The sequence below is a fragment of the Myxine glutinosa genome, chromosome 2 (genome assembly GCF_964187855.1).
Source record: "Myxine glutinosa chromosome 2, kmMyxGlut1.1, whole genome shotgun sequence".
Lineage (NCBI taxonomy): Eukaryota > Metazoa > Chordata > Myxini > Myxiniformes > Myxinidae > Myxine > Myxine glutinosa.
The window spans coordinates 123,474,680-123,500,433 of NC_136262.1; the positions used below are offsets into that span (position 1 = coordinate 123,474,680).

Sequence of the window (25,754 nt, forward strand, 5' to 3'; positions counted from 1 at the left end):
TAGATATCAAATCCTTCCTCTTCTCCAATGGCTTGATCTCTGATCATCAATTTGGATTCAGACCAGGTCATTCTACTCTGGACATGTTGCTTCTGCTGTCTCAACAATGGATGGAGGTCCTCAATGCCAAACAGGAAATCAGAGCTGTCTCACTTGACATATCACGTGCCTTCGATACGGTCTGGCACCCAGCTCTGCTCACCAAACTCACCTCCTATGGTATTCAGGGAAATCTCCACTCATGGCTTGCGGATTTGCTCTCTGGTCGTAGGCAACGTGTGGCCCTGAATGGATTTCTCTCATCTTCCCTTCCTGTTCTGGCTGGAGTTCCCCAAAGGTAGTGTTCTGGGCCCTGTGCTATTTCTGGTCTTCATCAATGACCTCTCCGACTCTCTGGAAAATCCTCTCTATCTCTTTGCTGATGACTCCACTATCTGCCGCTCCATTCCTCATCCCTCAGATCGGCAGTCTGCAGCCTCCTCACTCTCTGCAGACCTGGACAAAATCACAGACTGGTCAAACAAGTGGAACATGTCTTTCAATCCTGACAAATCTCACACTCTTACAATGTCTCTCCGAAAGGACCGACTGGACAACCCTCCCATCTACTTTCTCAACAATCCTCTCCAAGAAGTTCTGTCGCTCAAGCTTTTGGGTCTCACTATCTGCCATGATCTTTCTTGGGAAAACCACATTTCCAAGCTGGCCTCCAAAGCCAGTCGCCGACTGGGCATCCTCCGTCGTGCGAAGTCCTTCCTTGGCACACCTGAGCTCCTCACCACATACAAGGCTTTCATCCGCAGCTCAATGGAATACTGTTCCCCCCTCTGGGCTGGTGCTCCTGCCTCACACCTTGCTCGGCTTCACGCTGTTGAGGCCAAAGCTTTCAGAATCATTGGAATCTCCTGCGATGTAGTCAACTCTGAGGGCCTTTCACTCACTCACCGCAGGCAGGTTGGTGGTCTTTCTGTCTTCTACCGACTCCTCTCCGGCCTTGCTCCCCCAGCTCTCTCTGTGCTCTGTCCCCCCAATATTCCTTCAGGTCACACAAGATCTGCCTGCAACCCTCTTATGGTTAAACTGTCAAAGTCTAGGCTCTCTGCTCACCTTCACTCTTTCATTCCCCTTTTCTCCCGCCTCTGGAACAAACTCCCCCACTCCCTTCAATCCCACCCCTCCCTCCAGGTCTTTAAAACAGCTGTTCACCACCATCTCTTATCTTCCCCCATCGAAAACCTTGATCTTTTCTACCCCCGGTAATTCACCCCAGAGTCCTTGCAGTGTTCATATGTTTTAGTCCTCCCGATGTCCTTGCTCTCAAATGTTGTGTTTGTGTCCTTCCCCCTCTCTCCCCATGTTGTCTGCCGCTCCCCTTGTTTTTTGTGTTTTGTGTGTCGGTTTGTCTTTTTGTGTGATTAATGTTAGCTCTTTCACGAGCCTCGATCTTGTATACAAAAAAAAAAAAAAAAAAAAAATGCACAATGATTCAGAATAAAGGAGGAAAGGCGACACAGAGCAGAGCTTAATCAATCTTACTTATCCCCAGCCACGGGCCCACTCACGCACATGGGGAGAAGAAGAGAAGAATGTTCACGCGCCAAGCGCGCTTCGCCGTCGGTCGCTCTGGGGCAGCTCGCCCGGCGTGGCTCTCCGATGTTCGCGGCATGTACGCAGGCGAAGGCAAGCAGGAGGACATCACGCGTCTGTGGCCCGGCACGGGTCGTCCTCTCGAGCGCGCGATTAATACAGCGCAGAGCGCAGGGCACGGGGAAAGTTCGTGTACAATAGGCAATTCAATTCGCTCGTTCTGCAGCTCCACTCGCGTTCTCAAGCTCAACCCAACTCACTCACGGGGAACTGTAACTCAGCACATGACTCTGACTCATCTCCCGTCTCTCTCCTCAACTGTCCTCAACTCATGGATTGCGCGACTCTCAACTCACCGGGAACTCTGGACTCATCTTCTCTTTCAACTGAGGTCGGGGGCTCGGAGCAGGGTTATATAGCTCCGCCCCAGCCCGACTCGAATGTTCCAAACCCCGCCTCTGGTCGTCATGGTTAGCCACTCCCCTCGAGTCCTGATTGGCGGCTCGTGCTTACCGACCACTCCTCCTGCCGCGCCTCCCTTCGGCCTCGGTAGACTTGTTCAGGCCTGCCGCGTGGCATTTCAGCGCTATAACCAAACCAAAAGCACCAAAGCAAAGCACCAAAAGAACACCTAAGCTCACTGGCCGACTCAACGCAAAACTAACACAGGAAAGGACCGCTTGCATTTACTAAGAAATAACAACTATCGCCAGGCTTCATGTTGTGGTGCGTCTACCTCCAAGGGGGAATTAACCTTTATTCCAAAACCACAACAATACATTCTTCTCTTCTTCTCCCCGTGTGCATGAGTGGGCCTGTGTCTGGGCATTAAGTAAGATTGATTAAGCTCTGGTCTGTGTCCCCTTTCCTCCTTCATTCTGAATCATTGTACATTGTAAACAAGCGTTACGCCTAGGTCCCCCGTCGGTGAAGTGATGCGAGTTGAAAAAGTGGAAGACGCAAGGCGGCCATCTTGGATATATATCGGGTATATAAGGGTTGTTGCATTCTGTATTAGTGGAAATCAACTGCTGCACGTCCACAAAAGTTATTGCCGCTTCCTCTGGAGATGGTCCATCAACTCGACAATGTTGTTTGTCATGGAGTGGTGGTTTTTTGAAATTACGGCATGAAACAGCGTGCTATTGCTCGGCAGTATGGCATCACTCAAGGTCAGGTGTCAAAGATCCTGAAACGAAATGCTCAGAGGGGTGTCCCTACTCCAATACCGAGGCCAGGACGTCCACGCAGAACCACAAGGAGAGATGTTCGCCAGCTGCACCGGTTCGTCTGCAAAGGCCGTACCAAGTCAGCTAATCGGCTTAGGGCTGAGTGGCAGCAACTGACAAATGTGCCTGTATCCAGAAGGCTCGTCAACCAATGACTGGTTCAAGCAGGCTATCGTGCCAGGCGTCCCCTGAGAAAGCCACGCCTGACCAGACAACACAGCCAGCGCCGATTGCAGTGGGCCAGAGAGCACCGTCAATGGCAGCCAGGACACTGGAATCATGTGACCTTCAGTGACGAGTCTATATTTCTGGTCTATCGTCAAGATGGCCGCATCCGAGTGCGCAGGCAAGTGCATGAAGCCCACAACGAAGATTGTATTGTGCCAAGAGTCCAAGCTGGAGGTGGTGGGGTGACCATTTGGGCTGCTTTTCATGCAGGGGGCAAAACTGACCTGGTTGTTCTGAATGGAAACCTGAACCAGTTCAAGTACAGGGTCATTCTGGAAGAAACATTGCTTCCATTTGCTCGTGCAGCCTTTCGAGCAGGGGTCGAAATTATCGACGGCATCGACGGCAAAAGCCGGCGTGCCCAAGCTCTTTGCCGTGCTGCCCCCAAACTTTTCATGATCACTACGGCAGAGTGTTGTAGTGCCCTTTTTCTTCAGTTGCTGCTGTGCCCTTTTTGTCAATAAAGCATAATAATAGAGACCAAAGTATGAATAAAGTAATGATGAAAACAACAAACTGACTTCGTCGGCTTTCGTTTTCTCAGTGCATGTCGGAACATTAGCGTAGTAAGCATATACATTGTCTAGGCTACCTCGTTTCCCGTTCTCTTACTGAATACAGAATGTTGCAGTCCTACTATCGTCCTTGGGTACGGGAAACGAGGTTCAAGGGCATCCCATAATTTCTATTGGCCCTGCCTACGACCATCCGTCATCCAATACGTCAGCCAGCATCATCAATGAAACACAAAGCATTATGGGCTACTATGAGCGCATAATTACCTTGATCTTTTCTATCCCCGCTAATTTCACCCCAATTCCACTTTTTTGAAATACCAACTTCTGTCCTGGAAGTCCTTGGTGTCCTTGTGTTTTATACTTCTCTCCACTCCCCCCCCCCCCCCCTATATATATATATATATATATATATAAAATATATATCGATATATATATATATAATATATATATCTATCTATATATATATATATATATATATATATATATATATATATATATAAATATATATATATATATAATATATACACACAGACTTGGCATTTAATATGGAATATCTTTTTTTGTGGGGGTGAACTTACTTTTCAAGATGTCTTAGAACCAAAAGTTCATTGAAATTATGTTGAAATTATTCTAGATTTTGTTAATGTGACCTTTAAAAGAAACAAAAACCACATTTGACATTTCGAAACAAATAAATTGATCCTTGAAAGTGATGTAAACTGAAATCGAACTCAATTCATGGACAGTACTGTGTTAAACTTCTGTACGTTTTCCAGAAGTATCTATTTTGCACATTAGCCAAAATTTTTTTTAACAAAAACAAAAGTTAAATTACGACTGGGATTACGGACAGTAAAATTACAGTTCAGTACTTCGTGTAACACCCACGAGCATTCAGGAGAGCACGTACACGTTGAGGCATGCTGTTCACGAGATTTGCCAAGGTTTGGACAGGAATCGCTTGCCATGCAGTGACAATAGCCTGCTGCAATTCACGCACAGAGGTCGGCTGCTGGTCCAAGTGGTCGATTTGACACTTAATTCTGCCCACAAGTTCTCTTTCAGATTCATATCCGGGGACATGGCAGGCCACTCCATATGCTCTACACCATGGTCAGCAAGAAAGTGTTGGATCATGCGAGCACGATGAGGCCGTGCATTGTCATCTTGGAAGACAAAGTTTCCTCGAAAGGCTGCACGAACAAATGGAAGCAATGTTTCTTCCAGAATGGCCCTGTGCTTGAACTGGTTCAGGTTTCCATTCAGAACAACCAGGTCAGTTTTGCCCCCTGCATGAAAAGCAGCCCAAACGGTCACCCCACCACCTCCAGCTTGGACTCTTGGCACTATACAATCTTTGTTGTAGGCTTCATGCACTTGTCTGCACACTCGGATGCGGCCATCTTGACGATAGACCAGAAATCTAGACTCGTTACTGAAGATTACGTGATTCCAGTGTCCTGGCTGCCATTGACGGTGCTCTCTGACCCACTGCAATCGGCGCTGGCGGTGTTGTCTGGTCAGGCGTGGCTTTCTCAGGGGACGCCTGGCACGATATCCTGCTTGAACCAGTCGTTGGTTGACTAGCCTTCTGGATACAGGCACATTTGTCAGTTGCTGCCACTCAGCCCTAAGCCGATTAGCTGACTTGGTATGGCCATTGCGGACTAACCGGTGCAGCTGGCGATCATCCCTCCTTGTGGTTCTGCGGGGACGTCCTGGCCTCGGTATTGGAGTAGGGACACCCCTCTGAGCATTTCGTTTCAGGATCTTTGACACCTGACTTTGAGTGATGCCATACTGCCGAGCAATAGCACGCTGTTTCATGCCGTAATTTCGTAAAGCCACCACTCCATGACAAACAGCATTGTCGAGTTGACGGACCATCTCCAGAGGAAGCGGCAATAACTTTTGGAGACGTGCAGCAGTTGTTTTCCACTAATACAGATCGCAACAACCCTTGTATACCCGACTGTGAAGCCAATCATCAAATGCACCTGTCCGTACATTTTGCCACGCCACCTGTGATATAATCCTGTTGTTTACTTCTTGCTGCGACAGACAATCAGTGACATGGTTTTTTTAACAAATAAATCACCAAAGTGTAAAAGAAACTCACCAGATTGATATACTGAGTCAAGAAAGTAAACCCAAGTCAAGAAAAAAAAAATCCATGTTAAAGCCAAGTCTGTATATACAGACTTGGCATTTAATATGGAATATTTTTTTTGTGGGGGTGAACTTACTTTTCAAGATGACTTAGAACCAAAAGTTCATTGGAATTATGTTGAAATTATTCTAGATTTTGTTAATGTGACCTTTAAAAGAAACAAAAACCACATTTCACATTTCGAAGTAAATAAATTGATCCTTGAAAGTGATGTCAACTGATATCGAACTCAATTCACGGACAGTACTGTGTTAAACTTCTGTGCGTTTTCCAGAAGTATCTCTTTATTTTTCACATTAGCCCAATTTTTTTTAAACAAAAACAAAAGTTAAATTACGACTGGAATTACGGACAGTAAAATTACAGTTCAGTACTTCGTGTAACCCCCACGAGCATTCAGGAGAGCACGTACATGTTGAGGCATGCTGTTCACGAGATTTGTCAAGGTTTGGACAGGAATCGCTTGCCATGCAGTTACAATAGCCTGCTGCAATTCACGCACAGATGCAGGCTGCTGGTCCAAGTTGTCGATTTGATGCGTTAATTCTGCCCACAAGTTCTCTATCGGATTCATATCCGGGGACATGGCAGGCCACTCCATATGCTTTACACCACGGTCAGCAAGAAAGTGTTGGATCATGCGAGCACGATGAGGCCGTCCATTGTCATCTTGGAAGACAAAGTTTCCTCGAAAGGCTACACAAACAAATGGAAGTAATGTTTCTTCCAGAATGGCCCTGTGCTTGAACTGGTTCAGGTTTCCATTCAGAACAACCAGGTCAGTTTTGCCCCCTGCATGAAAAGCAGCCCAAACGGTCACCCCACCACCTCCAGCTTCGACTCTTGGCACGAAACAATCTTCGTTGTCGGCTTCATGCACTTGTCTGTGCACTCGGACGCGGCCATCTTGACGATAGACCAGAAATCTAGACGCGTTACTGAAGATCACGTGATTCCAGTGTCCTGGCTGCCATTGACGGTGCTCTCTGGCCCACTGCAATCGGCGCTGGCGGTGTTGTCTGGTCAGACGTGGCTTTCTCAGGGGACGCCTGGCACGATTGCCTGCTTGAACCAGTCGTTGGTTGACTCGCCTTCTGGATACAGGCACATTTGTCAGTTGCTGCCACTCAGCCCTAAGCTGATTAGCTGACTTGGTATGGCCATTGCGGACTAGCAGGTGCAGCTGGCGATCATCCCTCCTTGTGGTTCTGCGGGGCCGTCCTGGCCTCGGTATTGGAGTAGGGACACCCCTCTGAGCATTTCGTTTCAGGATATTTGACACCTGACCTTGAATGATGCCATACTGCCAAGCAATAGCATGCTGTTTCATGCCGGAATTTCGTAAAGCCACCACTAAATGACAAACAGCATTGTCGAGTTGACGGACCATCTCCAGGGGAAGCGGCAATAACTTTTGTAGACGTGCAGCAGTTGTTTTCCACTAATAAAAAACGCAACAACCCTTACATACCCGATTGTGAAGCCAATCGTCAAATGTACCTGTCCGTACATTTTGTCACGCCACCTGTGATATAATCCTGTTATTGACTTCTTGCTGCGACAGACAATCAGTGACATGGTTCTTTGAACAAAGAAATCACCGAAGCGTAAAATAAACTCATCAGATTGATATACCGAGTTCAGAAAGTAAACCCAAGTCAAGAAAAAAAAGATATTCCATATTAAATGCCAAGTCTGTGTGTGTGTGTGTGTGTGTATATATATATATATATATATATATATATATATACATATATATATATATATATATATATATATATATATATATTTTATATATATATATAGTTTATATATATATATATAGTTTATATATATATATATAGTTTATATATATATATAGTTTATATATATATATAGTTTATATATATATATAGTTTATATATATATATAGTTTATATATATATATAGTTTATATATATATATATAGTTTATATATATATATATAGTTTATATATATATATAGTTTATATATATATATAGTTTATATATATATATAGTTTATATATATATATAGTTTATATATATATATAGTTTATATATATATAAAATGTTGCCAAAGTAACATAGGACAGATTCAAATGAAAGTTGCTGGACTGGTTGGGTGTGTGACACAGATGTATTGATTCGATTTTGGTGAAGATCCGGATCTGGATACGATAATTTTAAGTGATTCTTCACCATTGAAATTATATATGTATATCGCACAATATTTCAAAACTTTGTGGACGGATTCGTCCAAAACTTTGTGGATGAGTTGGCTGGGTGTCAATAACAAGCCGATTAGATTTTGGTTAAGGCACGGATGCAGGTGGAATCCAAAACGTGAACAGTTCAGCCTGGCGGAGGCATTCATTCTACCTTGTGTCATTCTTTGTGTTTCTGAGAAATCTTATTGTGACTGTCATTTTGTTTCCACGGTTACATTCAAGCATGTTCAAAGAGCCATTTTACCTGTTGTGGAATTTCCCTTTACATATGATGTCAAGTTGAAAAACCAGAAAGTCCACTGCTTCTGGTGTTCTCTCGTAGTCACTGTACAATGTGCACTTTTCATTTACAAACTACTTACTGTAGTTATCTTCAAAATGTTTGTCCAATAATATCATAATTAGCTCCGCCACCGAAGGTGGATGGAGGTTATGTTTTCACCCCTGTTGTCTGTCTGTCTGAACAGGATATCTCAAAAAGTTGTGGACGGATTCGGCCGAAGTTTGGCAGAGATGTCGCGTATTTGACACCGAAGAAATGATTAGATTTTGGTGAAAAACCGGATTCAGATCCGGCTAGTATAATTTTTTAAGCGATTCATCACCATTGGGAGATCGGGCCAAAAACGATATGTAGCGCGATATCTCAAAACGTTGTCGATGGATTCGGCCAAACTTTGGTGGACATGTTGGGTATGTGATAAGGAAGAATTGATTCGATTTTGGTGAGGATCTCAATATGGATTCGGATACGAGAATTATTTAATTTTTAAGTGATTCTTCACCATTGAGAAATCAGGCGAAAAGCGATTATACAGTCCGGTGAAAAAGTAAGTACACCCCATTTAAAGTTTTGACTTTTTCAACATATTTCAACATACAGCTATTTGATCTTCATTTCAACACTATTGAGAGATAAAGGTGATATACAACATGCATTTTAAAGGCCATTTTCCCTACTAGAGCGGGGGTTAGCCTTGCGGTCCCCATGACGATCTCCATTTTTGCCCTATTTTCTGCATCTCTCCTTGTTAACCCCCTTGCCCGCATTTCTTCTTCCACCATCTTTAGCCAAGTCTTTCTCGGTCTTCCCCGTCCTCTACTTCCTTCTGCATTCATTTCCATCACTCTTCTCAACCAGTCACTTTCATCCTTCCTCAACACATGACCAAACCATCTCAACCTGTTCCTCTCCACAGCATCAATCACAGGCTCTATTCCCATCATCTTTCGCAATTCATCATTTGTCTTCCTCTCTCTCAACGATACTCCGCACATCCGTCGAACCATTCGCATTTCCACCCTTTCCAACCTTCATTGCTGCTCTACGTTCATTACCCATGTCTCGCTCCCATAAATCATAACACTTCTCACACATGCAGCATACACCTTTCCCTTCAGCTTCAACGACACTCCCCTCATCATCAGCACGCCACTCAGTTCCCAAAACTTCTTCCATGCACATCTCACTCTAGCAACCGTTGCCGAGTCTGATCCACCTTCTCCATTCAGCATGTCTCCGAGGTAGCAAAATGTTTTCACACCTTCCAGCTTCACGGCGTCTCCAAGATCCAACTCAACATTTCCTCCATCTGCAGCTCCCTCTGTGCACACCTTACATTTGAATGTAGCTGCCACACTGGTTAATGACCCTCTCAGACCACTACATTTTTGATGAACCCACTCAGCGCACATTGTACATTGAATGGAGTTCACTCCGACACCCTTCCTACACACAGCACAGGGCCACTTCCCAGTTCTTTCCACCTCACCACATGCTTTACCACTTGCCATCACCTTCGTCTTTCCGATATTCACCTTCAGACCTTTTGTCTCCATACATTCCTTCCACTTGTTCATCTTTTCCTTCATTCATCCATATTTTCTGCAATCAACACCAGATCATCTGCATACAACAACTCCCACGGTAAACCCTCCTTTACGTTCTGAGCCAGCACCTCCATCACAGCTACAAATAGTAGTGGACTTAGTACCGACCCCTGATGCACTCCCACCTTCACCTCAAACTCACCACTGTTCCCGTCCTTTGTCCTTACAGCTGTGCGCGCTCTTTTGTACATTGCCATCACTACTCTGATCAACCATTCCTCCACTCCTAACTTCCTCAATGCCCATGTCAATACTTTGCGTGGAACCCTATTGAATGCTTTCTCCAGATCAACAAACCCAAGAAACAACTTCTTCCTCTTCTCCATGTACTTCTCCTGCAACTGCCTCACAATGAAAAGCGCGTCTGTCGTTCCTCTTCCTGGCATAAATCCAAACTGCATTTCGTCGATCTTCACTTTCTTCCTTATCCTCCTCTCCAACACCCTTTCCAATACATTCATTCCATGCTCCAATAACTTTATCGCTTTCTTTCTTTCTTTCTTTCCAATAACGCTTTTTCTTCTCCGCAATAACGCAACACAACGCAATAACGCAATAACGCAATAACAATAATATATAATTTCTCTTTCCAATATCCAATAACGATCTTTCAACGAGCCACACTCAAGAGGGTCACCTTTCCCCTTGTATAGAGGGACGAGGGTACTCATTTCCCAATCCACTGGAATGCGGCCTTCTTTCACCACCAGATTACAGATCTCCGTCATTCTCTTCACACCCCAACTTCCTGCTGCCTTCAACATATCTCCCACAACTCCCGTCGGCCCTCTCGCTTTTCCACTCTTCATTGCTTTTATCGCTTCCTCAACTTCCTTCTCAGTTATCTTCTCTGCCGGTCCTAAAACTGGGTTACTCTCTATGTTGCCAACCCATTCATTCTCTGTATTCAACAGCATTTCCATATATCTTTTCCATCTTCCTTTAATTCCATCTGGGTCGACAACGATTTGTCCCACTTCATCCTTCAAGCAACTCACCCCCATCACATCACACCTCTCTTTCACTATCTGCTTTGCAATCCTGAATACTGCTTTCTGACCCTCTTCCGAATCCAAGCGTTCTCCGAACATTTTCCTCCATGCCTCCTGCGCCTTTGCTGTCTCTTTCTTTGCAGCCTTCCTGGCTGCCTTATAACTTTCATGCTCTGCTGTTTCTGCTCCCGTACCCTTCGCCTTCTGCCACTCCTTGAACTTCTTCCTCTTCTCATCAATCCTCTTTCCAACTTCATCATCCCACCACCCTGTTTCCGAGTGCCTCGGTGGTCCTTTTGTCCATCCACATACCTCACCAACGGCTCCCAACAGACTAGCTTTCATTGACATCCAACCGCTTTCAAGCTCAACCACATCATCCTCTACCCTACTCAGCCTCTCTTTTAATGCCTCCCTTACTGTCACCTCTTTCAACCTCCACACCTTCATTCTCGGTTGGTACTTCACCCGCCGAGCTCTCCTCGCACCTTTCACCCTTATGTCGCAGACAACCAAGTGGTGCTGTGAAACAGCCTCCTCCCCCGGGATCACCTTTGTGTCCCGGAGGTGCCCCCTATCTCGCCAACGCACCATCAGGTAGTCAATGGTTGTCGTCGAACCATCTGACGTGTATGTAACAAGCTTATTATCCTCTTTCTGGAACTGAGTATTACAAATCAGCTCCATCAGCAAACTCCAAAATCCTTTCACCTTCTCCATTTCTCACACCATATCCGTAACCCCCATGAACCCCCTCAAAACCATCCATACTCCTTCCCACATGTCCATTTAGGTCTCCTCCCACCACAACAACTTCCTCATCTTTCACGTTTTCCATCAGCTTCTCTATCGCACACCAGAACTTGTCCTTCTCTTCATCGCTTCGACCAACCTGCGTAGCATATCCCGAGATCACGTTCACCAAGAGCTTTCCAATCATCATTTTCACCATCATCAACCTATCACTCACTCTAGTCACACTCACCACACTGTCTACAAACTCCTCAGAAAACAGGACACCAACACCATTCACGCCCTCCAGGCACCCTTGCCACATAAACTTGTATTTCTGTCCCTGCCTACCCTTCACCATTCTCACACCACTTCCCTTCCATCTCGTCTCTTGCACACAACATATGTCCACTCTTCTTCTGACCAATACTTCCACCACTTCTCCTGATCTCCCTGTCATTGTCCCTACATTCCATGTCCCAAACCTCAGAAACCGATCTCCACGTCGGGCTGTACCCTGCCCATATGTAGTTGTAATTGTCATGGTTCTCTTTTTGAGGCAATGTTTTTATAGCCGAATGCCCTTCCTGATGCCAACCCTCTTAGTCGTCTTTTACGACACGCAGGGATACGGTGTACCTATTCTAATCCAGGGTACACGCTGGGAAACGTTTAAATTATGGAAATTCTGGTGGGGGTGGGGGTGGGGGGGGGGGAGGGAGGGCGGCGTCGGCATCACGGCTGCGGTTTAAACATATTTTAATAATATTTAAACAAAGCCATGAAAAATAATCTGGGAAAAGTCTCTAAGTGAGAACGTGGATTTGAGAAAGAAGGAGCAGAGGTGGAAGAAAAACGAGATATAGGGGGCGGGGCACAAGTCGAGACGAGGAGGAGAGCGAACAAGCACGTGTCCGGGAGGAGAGAAAGAATTAATAGAGAATTTTTTGTTTATTTGTTTGTTTTGTTTTTAAAAACGTTGGACAAAGGGTAAGATGTTCGTGAGAGGTCGGGGGGAGAAAAGAAAATCAAAGAAACAAGCAAATACTATGAAGGAAATAACTTATATTCACAAAATACTGACGGGGGGGGGGGGGGGGGGGAGGGAGCCTGGAAAGACCAGGCCGCGCATGAGGTGCGAATAAAAAAACGACTAATTACACACAAATTTGCAATAATCACAAAACCAAAACTAAATAGAAACACACAATAACACATACACAATAAAATAACCAGTGGAAATTTGACAAAGACACGAATGGGAAAATACTCAAACTTTGATGTCGTGGAGAGATCGAAGCAAGCCTCGTCGCTCGAGGGACCGGAACTATATAAGGTGATATAATATAACAAATATCATGAAACATTTACATTTTGTAGTCCATTGTATGATTTAAATAATCATAAATGCAAATTTCGCATGTGGAAAAAGTAAGTACACCCCTACATTTATCACTACTTCAAATACCTAAAATTTGAATCAGGTGCACCAGCTCAGGTGCAAATGATTAGAACATCGTTAGAGAGGATCTTGGAGGAACCTGTCTTATTTAAACCTCAGACATTTCGTTTGGTTTGCTCCTTGTTGTTGAAGTGTGCGGCGTCACCATGCCTAGATCAAAAGAGCTCTCTGAGGCCTTCAGAAAGAAGGTTGTAGATGCCTACGAGTCTGGGAAGGGATTTAAAAAGATCTCCAAACAATTTGAAATCAATCATTCGACTGTCCGGAAGATCATCTACAAGTGGAGAAGATTCCAAACAACTGCCAACTTGTTCAGGCCAGGCCGCCCCAGCAAGTTCAGCCCGAGAGCAGACCGGAAGATGCTGAAAGAAGTCCCTAAGAAACCCACAATGTCATCACGGGACCTACAGGTAGCTCTTGCCACTGTTGATGTCAAAGTGCACGAGTCTACCATTAGAAAGCGGCTGCACGAATTTGATCTACATAGGAGGTGTGCCAGGAGGAATTCTTTGCTGTCCAGAAAGAACATCAGGGCAAGACTAAAGTTTGCCAAAGAACACCTAGGCAAAGACCCGCACTTCTGGAACAATGTGCTCTGGACAGATGAGTCAAAGGTAGAGCTATTTGGCCACAGTACCAGAAGACATGTTTGGTGAAAACCAAAGACAGCATTTGACCACAAGAACCTGATACCAACTGTAAAGCATGGTGGTGGAAATATTATGGTTTGGGGCAGCTCTGCTGCATCAGAGCCTGGGCAGCTTACCATCATAGAATCCACTATTAATTCTTCATTGTACCAGAGGGTGCTTGAGGATAATGTGAGGCCATCTGTCAGAGAAGAGAAGCTCATCCGAAGGTGGACCTTGCAACATGACAATGACCCTAAACATACCAGTAAATCCACCAAGGAATGACCGAAAAGAAAGAAATGGAGGGTTCTGGAATGGCCAAGTCAAAGCCCGGATCTAAATCCCATCGAGATGTTGTGGGGGGATTTGAAACGAGCTGTGCATGCAAGAAACCCCTCAAACATCGCACAGCTGAAAGAATTCTGCATGGAGGAGTGGGCAAAAATTTCTCCCAGTCGATGTCAGAGACTGGTAGGCAGTTATAAGAAACGCCTACTTGAGGTTGTTTCTGCCAAAGGGGCAATACCACCTCTTCGAGCCAAGGGTGTACTTAATTTTTCCACATGTGAAATTTTCATTTATGTTTATTTAAATTATACAATGGACTACAAAATGAAAATGTTTCATGATATTTGTTGTATTATATCACCTTTATCGATCAATATTGTTGAAATGAAGATCAAATAGCTGTATGTTGAAATATGTTGAAAAAGTCAAAACTTTACATGGGGTGTACTTACTTTTTCACGTGACTGTATAACATGATATTTAAAAAAGTTATGGACGAGTTATGACAAATCTTTGTGGATGAGTTGGGTAAGTGACAAGAACAAGCAGATAGAATAGATTTATCCTTCCTGACAAACAACTGTGTGCATCTCAACAATGTGGCAAAAAAATATCAATGTGACGAATTGTGCATCTGAACAATTTCTGATGAAAATTTTGTTTGTAAGTGCAAGCATCTTCACAACATTCCTTGACATTTTATTTTGAGGGAACACTTTTAACAAAACCAGCCATCTTCCCTCTGCACAACTTTGATTTGCATATTTAACCTCGTGGCCACTCATTGTTTCCCTGTTTCTCTGGACAGACAATCTGATGAGTACTTTTGATGTTCTGCAAATAAACTCTGGCACCACTCCATCTCATGTGATTTGTTCTCCAAATCAGATGGAAACTATTCCGGGAAGATGACATTTCCAAGCTTGGGAGTCTTCAGTGAGGAAGTAAACTTCCCCTTGTACAGTATTTTCGCCTATTTATCAAATAGTGAGGTCTTTGTGCTCAGTGCAGCTCTGAGTCATGCTCTGCTTTGTGACCTTGTCTTCTTGCCAGCACCCGGAGTGCAGGTTCAAATAACCTGCCGCTTTCTGTCGTTTCCCCGCTCAATGAGACTCAGAGGTCATTTTCAGGCTCAGAGGTCAGATCTTGTGTTATGAACTGAACTGAAGTCTGTACATAGTAAAGGAAATCCTTGAAATGGCAGGTTTGATCTAATATCAGTGGGATGCAAGCATGAGCTCAAACTGCATGGCTTTCCTTGCACGAGTTGCATTCAAAGCGTTCTGTGAACGTTGTATAACAAGCATTCTGAGTATTGCGCTGCAATCCATGTCCCCTACTGGCATTCTGTCGTCCGGAAAACTGTTGGGGAAATTCCCAAAGTTCAAAGTGCCATAACTTTGTCAAAAATAATCGAAACGTCGTGAAGTTCGAACTTGATATGTAACTTATCATGAGGAAACCATGTACCAAGTTTGAAATCATTAGCATTAAGAGTTTAGAAAAAAAGTCCGGAAAACTGTTCTTTGCGTGACGGACTTTTTACCCGGACCTGGTACCCGCAGCGGTTGTCCGAAGACAAGCTCCGCCGAGGACGCGCACAGGTCGTCCTTGGGCGCCGTCCTGAGGCCCAGCAGGACCCAGGGGAGCCTGTTGGCCCAGCTGCCGTAGCGGAGCCTGGCCCGGAGCGCGGCTTTCATCGAGCGATGGAAGCGCTCGCACAGGCCGTTGGCCTGGGGGTGGTAGGCTGTGGTGCGGTGCAGCTTGATGCCGAGCCCTTGCGCCACCGCTCCCCAGAGCTCCGAGGTGAACTGGGGGCCGCAGTCGGACGAGATGTCCGAGGGGGCGCCGAGCCGGGCAACCCAAGTGGCGATGAAAGCTTGCGCGACGTCAGCCGCAGCCGTCGCCGCCAATGGCACAGCCTCCGGCCACCGGGTGGTGCGGTCCACCATGGTGAGGAGGTGGGTGAAACCCCGCGAGGGGGGCAGAGGTCCCACCAAGTCGATGTGTACATGGTCGAACCGACGTTCGGGCACCGTAAACGGGGCCAACGGGGCCTGGTTGTGGCGGTGGACCTTCGCGCGCTGGCACGCGAGGCATGTTCTGGCCCAGTCGCGGACGTTCTTCCGGAGGCCATGCCAGACGAACTTTGCCGCGACAAGCTTCTGGGAGGCCTTCGTGCCCGGGTGGGACAGGCCGTGGATGGCGTCAAAAACCGGGCGCTGCCAGCCAGCGAGCACGATGGGGCGAGGCCGGCCGAGGGAGACGTCGCACAAGAGGGCAGTGCCCGCGACGTCGAACGGTACCTCGGTGACGTGGAGGCCCGTGACGGCAGTCCGAAAGGCCTGGACGTCGGGGTCGGCGGTCTGGTCCGCCGCCATCCGGGCATAGTCGATCCCGAGGTGGACCGCGTGTGCGACGGACCGGGAAAGGCAATCCGCCACCGGGTTGTCCTTACCCGCGACGTGTCGGATGTCCGTCGTGTATTCGGACACGGCAGAGAGGTGACGCTGCTGCTGGGCCGACCACGGCTCGGCGACCTTGGCCATCGCGAAAACAAGGGGCTTGTGATCGACGAAGGCCGTGAACGGGCGGCCCTCAAGAAGATGGTGGAAGTGTCGGACCGCCAGGTGGAGCCCGAGAAGCTCGCGGTCGAAGCTGCTGAACCGGCGTTCGTGCGGGCGGAGCTGCCGGCTAAAAAACGCCAGCGGCTGCCAAACACCATTCACCCACTGTTCGTGCACCGCGCCCACCGCGTAGTCCGACGCGTCGGTGGTGAGGGCGATTGGTGCATCGGGCGCCGGGTGCGCCAGCATGGTGGCGTTGGCCAAGGCCAGCTTCGCGCCCGCAAACGCCGCGTCCATCTGCACCGTCCAGGCGATATCACCTTTGCCCGGTATGTGTATGTATATGTGTATATATATATATATATACACACGGTATATATATACACGGTATATATATATATATATATATATATATATATATATATATATATATATATATATATATATATATATATATATATATATATATTGTTACAGACACGACTTTGATGTTAAAGTGGGCCGAGCGGAATGGCCGTCGTGTCCGCACAAATTACCCGACTATACTCGCCGTTAACGAAGTCGCGCTACGCTGGCTCAATAAGAAAAAGAAGACACCCGGCTGGATTACAATCACACAATACGACACCAACGTTTCGATTCTCAAGTATATTCGTACGGAAAAAGGTTAGATTACAGGGGCTAGAGGTATATTACAGGAAGACAGGCACTTAGACACACTCTTATATTAACCCCGGACAGACGACAGACACACGGGACAAAATGCTGACTCACACGGGGGTTGATGAAAAGGAAAGGCAGGTCGCGATGGCTCAAGGTGCACTCTTGGCTCAAAGCAGGGTACACGGTTCGGTCCAGAGATGCAGGGAGGTCACAGCGCTCGGAAGGCGACGTTCTTTCTCAGGCCTCTCCAAACTCAGGCGCATCTGTTTCAGCGCTCGCAGGTCCGTCTTTTTCCAGCTGGGGGCGAATCTGACGTCACGTCCGGCAAGCGGCTGCGTATATCCGGCGGGGAGTGACACGCCCTCGGCTCGTTAGCTCCGCCTCGTGGAATCGGCACGTTGCTTCTCATTGGGTGCGTGCGGGGGGGTTACTGGCTCCGCCCCTGACGAGGAGCTGACAGCCAGCCCCTTCGGGGTAACCCCGTGGAGCGCATGGTCTGGAGCTAATCGAGCCGGTGTGAGGACGCATCCTCCCCCGCTCCGCCGCCATCTCCTCTGTTGTTGTTGTAATTGTTGTTGTAGTTGTTGTTATTGTTGTTGTTTGGGGAAGAAGATGGGAGGAGGTATGGGAAAGGTCCTAAACTCACTACTGATGCCATATAATCACATTCTGGTGCAACGAAGAGTCATAATTAATGGAGACGAGGCCTTAACTGACATAGAATAAGAATAACTAGGAAGATGTCCGAAAGTTGTCTACGTGTGGTGCGGTGGACCTGGGCACGACATTTAATGGGGGAATAAGGGGAAGGTCGGCTCTACTGATTGTTATTTACATGCAATGGGACTAGGGAATGGGGGACTGGGGAAAGTTGGGGAGTATTGGAGAAAATAGGGGAATATTTACAAGCGGATATGGAGGCCAAATTCCATATTCGCAACATTGCACCCTTCTCTACCCTCGGGGCGTCCCGACCCGATAAATTTTTACCTACTTTAGTGTGGCACGCAATGTAGTTCCCTCTACTATTAACTCTACCCTGAGTGCGACAGTTTTACAGATATTCACAAATGAGTAAATATGTCCCCCTGCGACGTTGCACCCTTCTCCTCACAGAAACACACCCACAGGATAACCGAATCCGGAAAGAATTCTCAAACTAAACATACAGCCGGTAGGGAGCATTATTTACAAGACTATGCTGCTATTTACACTACGATCCAGGACCTGTTTTTGGAGGAACACATGCAGATGTTATGCATAGAGAGAGAGCGCGCTTGCCAACATCGATACACCAACCCACGAGTGCTCTGTGGCCGACGGCCTTTAATAACGTGCAGAGCACCCTTCCCGAGCATCAACAGCACCACCCCACCACCAATCGGTGCAGTCACCATTGTTCATTGGAATAAAAATAAACTCGACAACCCCTAACCCTGCAGGTGTCTCTTGCTCTTCTTGTGGTGCACTTGGTGGTAACTAAAAGTGGTTCACCTGTATGGCATAGGTGCCACGTTGACCCATAGGTCCATCCCCGGGTGGTGCTTGGCCGCAAACGAACTGCGGTCCATTGTGGGTGGCCACAAACATTGCGGTCCATATGGTGTACCGATCCAGGCAGCGAACAGCGAAAGTGCAGGCCCACAACTGCGTCGCCAGCACCTCTCTCTCCTCTCTCTCTACCCCAAAGCCAGATCCTCGGAGGTGGGAGACAACAGAAGAAACAAGTGAGTAAGGTGGTAAGGGCGCAAAAGTGCACGCAATATAAGGTAATGCACACTGGGGGCACATGGGAACCAGGTGAGACAGGTACGTTCCTATCGTACGCCCCCCCCCCCCTCACCAGGTAACCTACATGGCCCCTCCCTTACCCCTTACTGTATCCACACAACACAACACTACCCATAAACATCTACTTTACAAATCGACAAACATCCCTACTGTCTTCCCCGTTCCTCCCATAAACCAAATTCGTCTTCTCTCCCTCCTAACCAATCAAATTTGCCATTTTCAACTCTCATCAAAATTTGCCATCTCCAACTGCACATCAAAATTTGCCATCACCAATTCATCATCAGTCCCTCCTAAGGAGGGAGAGATGGAATCACCCCAATGTCTCATCCACGTCGTGATGCGTCTCACAATCCACACAGCAATTCATCTCCTGCAACAAAACAAAGAAAACACAGGTGTGGAGTCATCATCATCACCTCAGGTAAGTGGCTGCGTATGGTGCGACAGGTTCATCAATCCTAACTATTTCCTAAATGACTTTAACAACTTTACACTACCCGGGGTCTCTCTCCGGCCAAACCATTGGCCCTCTTACACTATGGGTTCTAAAAACCAATTCCCATTGGCCAAACTGTGGTGCTCTTCAATTTGGGGTCTCACTCCCCCGATTCATCTCCCGGTGCCCTCGTACAATTTCTGGGCTGCGACGTGTACCTCTCCCAGTGGGTCTACCCACCTGCACACCTCCACCACTGCAGTTGCCTCCGAGCTTACCTGCTCCTTACCCTAACCTAACTAACTGGGGCAGGCCCTCTGGCACTCTCCCCACTCGGTGCCCTCTCTGGCACTGGGCTACCCGGGTCCGTCCTCCGGATCCTCGGGCCCCATCCACAACTCTACCGGCTCCCAGAGCCCACCTGCGGCCTCACCTGGCCGACATCCTCACAGTGGTGGAGTGCCCAACCAACTACACACACTAACAGGCTACACGCCCAGCCATTTCCACAACACTAATGCACCCATTCACAACACCATTCTGCAACCGCACCACAAATGCCAATATCCATCCACAATTTACCTGCACCCTCTACCTAACACTTACACTACCCGCCCCGGGTGCTCGTGAAAGGGGTCCACTCTTCCCCCATCCACACCTTCGCACCATGCACACCACTCCGTACCACTCACTCCAACTCTCTCCACACACCTGTACCTGCACACCTGTGCTCTCACACCTGGTGCCACCTGCACCCTTCTCTCCCCAAGCGCATTCGCGCTGATCCACACACTCACTACTCATACACTGCTCCACACACCTGTCCAGTTGCACACCTGTGCAATCACACCTGTTCAATTCTCACAAACACGGCATCATCTCAGCTAACTACTCCCTTCTGAAACTTGCGCTTCCCAGTCGTCCCTTTAAACTATTGCGCTCCCACGTCATTATCATCCATACTAATCTACCTGCGTCCCCACTACAGGTATCAGTCACTAACTAAACTTAACGTTACCTAATGTCACCTTCGCTAGATCCCTACACACCATATCCTAACCCACCCGGGCTAGTTTTCACTGCCATACACCCCATAATCTATTGCTCCTTTGCCCCCCCACATGGGAAAGGTGGCAGGGATGCCACCCTCTCCCACCGGGCCTATCGCTCCTCAATCCCCCAGTCCTCTGGCACTAATAAGCCCCCCTTATTCAGAGGTACTGGGTCCCGCCTCGGCATCTAAAGCCGAGGCGATCCACGGGGGCGCCTGCTCGCCGGTGTAAGGTCTTATCCGGTCGGCGTGGACGATCCGAGGGAGGGCTCGTGGCCCCATTTTGATCTTAAAGACCACGTCACAGATTTGCGACAGGACGACTCCTGGGCCTTGCCAGGGGGAGGTGAGTTTTGGGCACCTTCCCTTCCGCCTCCGGGGATTAAAGAACCAAATCTTCATCCCCGGAGCGTATTGACTCCCCTGGCTCCGGTCGTCGTACCTGCGCTTCATCTTTTCCCCCGCCAGATGGAGTTGGCGGCGGGCGAAGGCATGGACTAGCTCCATGCCTTCCTCTAGGTGACGTGCGTACCCCTCCCTCGGCGGGTTAACCACTGTGTCTGGCACGGGACCGCATAGCAAGTCGGCGGGAGCCCGTAACTCCCGCCCATACATAAGCAACGCTGGACTGCATGCGGTGGCCCCGTGCTGGCTGGTTCGGTAGGCCATGAGCAAGTAAGGGAGATGTTCGTCCCAGTCATCCTGACGGGTGGTGGTGAACAGTGCCAGTTGTTGGATTAGAGTTCGATTGAATCTTTCCACCATCCCGTCAGATTGAGGTCTTAAAGGCGTTGTTCTGGTTTTCCGAATTGACAGGAGACTGCACACATCTTTTAGCAATTTGCTCTCAAAATTTCGTCCCTGGTCGGTGTGCAACTCCTGTGGAATCCCATGCCGGCACACAAATCCTTCCACGAAGGCCTGCGCTACCACCCCTGCTTCTTGGTTGGGGAGGGCGTAGGCCTCCGGCCACTTGGTGAAATAGTCCATTACAACGAGGATATACTTATTACCTTGGCGGGTGCGGGGCAGCGGTCCTAGAATATCCATAGCCACCCGCTCAAGGGGGGCCCCCACCTGATGTAATTGAAGGGGGGCCCTCATCCTCCGTGCTGGTCCCTTTTTGGCAGAACAGGCGTCGCATCTCCGACACCAGTCCTGTATGTCGCGCCCCATATTCACCCAATAGAACCTCCGGCGGACCCGAGATATTGTCTTTGTCCTGCCCAAATGGCCGCCGGAGCGGGTACCATGCACCTGTTGCAATATGACGTTCTTGAATTTGTCAGGGACTATCACCAGCCAGGAAGTTCGATCAGAGGGAACCTCCACCCACTTGCGATACAAGATGTTGCCTTTCAATTCCAGGGTCTGCCACTGAGCCCAATATGCCTTTGTCTGCGCCCCGAGGGGGGTGACCTCTTCCCCCTTTGGTCTTTGCCCCAATTTGACCCATTGGAACACCGGCCCCAGAACAGGATCCTCCTGCTGGGCCGTGCTCCAAGCCAACTCTCCAAATTCCTCGTCCGCGGTTAGTGGCAAAATTGGCCCTCTCACCCGGGTTGCCCGGACGACGAGAATCGGGGCGGAATCGCCCAATTGCTCCCTCTCCTCGTGTCTCGCACAAAATTTACAGTTTTCCCCCAGACAAGGACGCCGAGAGAGTGCGTCCGCATTACCATGGGCCTTCCCGGCCCTATGGGCCACATCAAAATCGTACTGCTGCAACTTTTCCAACCACCTTGCAATTTGGCCCTCCGGTTCCTTGAACCGAAGGAGCCATTGCAAGGAGGAATGGTCAGTTCTAACCAAAAATTTCCGCCCGTACAAGTACGGGTGGAAATGGTTCATGGCAGCCAGCATAGCCAATAACTCTTTGCGAGTGACGCAATAATTTCTCTCGGGCCTACTTAAGGCCCGACTATAATAACCAATCACTCTCTCCACGCCCTCCTGTGTCTGAGACAAAACTGCGCCCAATCCTTCCTGGCTCGCATCCGTGTCCAGGGTAAATGTCCCGTCACTAGTGGGGTAAGCTAGAAGGGGTGCGGATGTTAGACACCCCTTCAATTTTTGGAAGGCCTCGTGGCACTCCCGTGTCCAATTAAATCGCGTCCCCTTCTCCGTAAGCCGGTGGAGGGGACGGGCCAACTCCGCAAATTTCGCCACAAAGCGCCGGTAGTAGGAGCAGAGTCCCAAAAATCCCCGCACCTCTTTGATGGTACGTGGTGCGGGCCACTCCTCTACCGCTTTAATTTTGTCTGGGTCTGTTTTTACCCCCTCGCGGCCAATCACGTGACCTAGATAGGCCACCTCTCTTGCAAACAAAGTGCACTTACTCGGGTTCAGCTTCAACCCTGCCTGTCTGAGGCACCCGAACACCTGGTCCAAATTAGCTAGTGCCTGGGGGAACGTTTGGGCATGTACCAGGACGTCATCCAGGTACACCAGGCATGATTGCCATGGCATGCCGCCTAGTACATGCTCCATCAATCTCTCAAAGGTGGCGGGGGCGTTACACAAACCAAACGGCATCACAGTAAACTGATACAGTCCCTTACCTGTGGAAAATGCCGTTTTCTCCTTCCCTGCCCTATCCATCTCCACCTGCCAATACCCACTCTTGAGGTCCAAAGTTGTGAACCAATTTGAGCCCGCAACGGCATCGAGGGTGTCATCAATCCTTGGCAGGGGATATGAGTCCTTGAGTGTCACGTTGTTTAGCTGGCGATAGTCCACGCAGAACCGCGTGGTCCCATCCTTCTTTTTGACCAGCACAACAGGTGACATCCAAGGACTTCCCGAGGGCTCGATCACACCTGCGTCGAGCATTTTTGCAACCTGCTCGTCAGCTTCCGCCCTCTTGCTCCAAGGGAGCCGTCGGGCGGCCTGACGAATAGGCCGGGCCTCACCGGTGTGGATCTGATGTTTCACCAGGCCCGTACGTCCAATATCCTCGGTGGACAGGGAGAAGAGGTCCAAATGGGACCCAACCAGTTTGTGTAAGGCCTCCCTCTGGGTACCTCCCAACTCTACGCTACTACGATTCCAGGTGTGCATCCTTCCATCCCAGGTGTACATCCTCGCTCACCTGTCACAACTAACTCACTCTCCTTGTCACTCTCAATACTCTCACCACCACTCTTGACAACGCACTCACCCTTACTCTTGACAGCGCACTCTTTCCTCGTGCACCTGTCCGTCACACACCTTTCTCGCGCACACTCTCCCGTTACACCCTCTGTAACACTCACCACAGGTGGACACTCTTCCTTACTTCTGACAGCGCACTCTTTCCTCATGCACCTGTCCGTCACACACCTTTCTCGCGCACACTCCTGCGCACACTCTCCCGTCACACCCTCTGCAACACTCACCACACCGCGCTTCCACGTGCTCCCTCGCACACACGCTACGACCGACTCACTCTCGCCAGCACACTCACTCCTTGGCACGCACTTTTTCCTCACACACCCCAGAGTCGGACTTTCTTGCACACCTCCTCTTTCGCTTCTTAATTTCGCTCACCCCTTCTTCCACTTCTTCTAATTTTTGCTTCATCTCCTTCATCTCTTCGTGCGCCCCTTTAAGTTCTTCCTCTAACTCCACTTTATTTTTTTCTATGTGCTCCCGCACCTCCCGCTCTTTAACCTCCATTACCTCTACCACCTTGTCCATTTTCCTCGTCAGGTCCTCATGTACCGTCTGGCACTCTTTTTTAATTACCCCTACGTCCTTTTTCATCTCCTTCTGTGTCGATTTTAAACCCTCTATTACCGCTGTGTTCTTCTTTACCTGGTCCCCCAACTCCTTTTGTCCCACTGTCAGTTGTTCTACTCCCAGCGTCAACTCCTCTATACCACCTTGCAATTTTACAGTCCCCTTTCTCACCTCTTTCTCCATGCGCTCCTTACAGTGCCTCACCTCCTCGCGCACTCCTCCGACCTCCTCACTCACTCCTCTTCTGATCTCCTCTCCCATCACTTGCATCTCCTGCCCAGATGCCACCCTCATCTGCTCCATTTCCTCCCTGTGAGCATCCAGTTTGGTTTCTACCCCCATTCTGACCCCCTCTATCTGCTGCTCCATTTGTTTAACTTCCCTTTCCGCTTGGTCCCTCATGTCCCTCAATTTGCCTTCCATACTGTTTTCTAACCCCTCTAACCCATTTTTCACTCCCTCTATCTGATTCTCCTGGGCAGCCATTCTATTTTCTACCCCCATTAACCCATTTTTCACTTCTTTTATCCCGTTGTCTAACCCCTCAAAATTATTGTCTAACTTCCCAATTTTCTTGTCTAACTCCTCAAAGTTATTGTCTAACTTCTCACCGGTACCCCTCGCTTCGTCCCTCATTACCCCCATTTGGCCCTCTAATCGCTCACCCTGAGCATCCATCCGGTTCCCCATTACCCCCATTTGGCCCTCTAATCGCTCACCCTGAGCCCTCATTCCCACAATTTGGTCTCCCATTCGTTCCATAAGGGCCCTCATTTGCAACATAAAAAGGTTCGGATCCACCAGGGGCGCTGCCACGGTCGCGGGCGCGGTGACCAGCGAGGCGCCATTTTGCGCGTCTGCTACCCTCGCTGCTTCGCTCTCCTCATGTCCCTCATGTCCCTCAATTTGGTCCTGGACCGACCCTGCTTCACTCTCCCCTACCGGACCCCAGCCGTCTTGATCCGCCATAGCGCGACTTGCAAAATTCGAGTTTCGTAAAACAAAACAAATTTCGGCCGCTCCAAATTTTGACCAAATTTTTTTTTTTTCTCTATTCGTTTTTTTTTTTTTTTCTTCAAAATTTGGTCGGGCCTCGAATCTCACTCCCGACACCAATTGTTACAGACACGACTTTGATGTTAAAGTGGGCCGAGCGGAATGGCCGTCGTGTCCGCACAAATTACCCGACTATACTCGCCGTTAACGAAGTCGCGCTACGCTGGCTCAATAAGAAAAAGAAGACACCCGGCTGGATTACAATCACACAATACGACACCAACGTTTCGATTCTCAAGTATATTCGTACGGAAAAAGGTTAGATTACAGGGGCTAGAGGTATATTACAGGAAGACAGGCACTTAGACACACTCTTATATTAACCCCGGACAGACGACAGACACACGGGACAAAATGCTGACTCACACGGGGGTTGATGAAAAGGAAAGGCAGGTCGCGATGGCTCAAGGTGCACTCTTGGCTCAAAGCAGGGTACACGGTTCGGTCCAGAGATGCAGGGAGGTCACAGCGCTCGGAAGGCGACGTTCTTTCTCAGGCCTCTCCAAACTCA

General features: G+C 48.4%; 1 protein-coding gene across 1 annotated transcript in view; it reads left to right on the plus strand.

Annotated features, from left to right (window-relative positions):
* The window catches only part of LOC137421303 (lysosomal protective protein), a 74,589-nt gene that overhangs the window by 22,878 nt on the left and 25,957 nt on the right, over positions 1–25,754 (plus strand). The gene's annotated exons all lie outside the window — the stretch shown is intronic.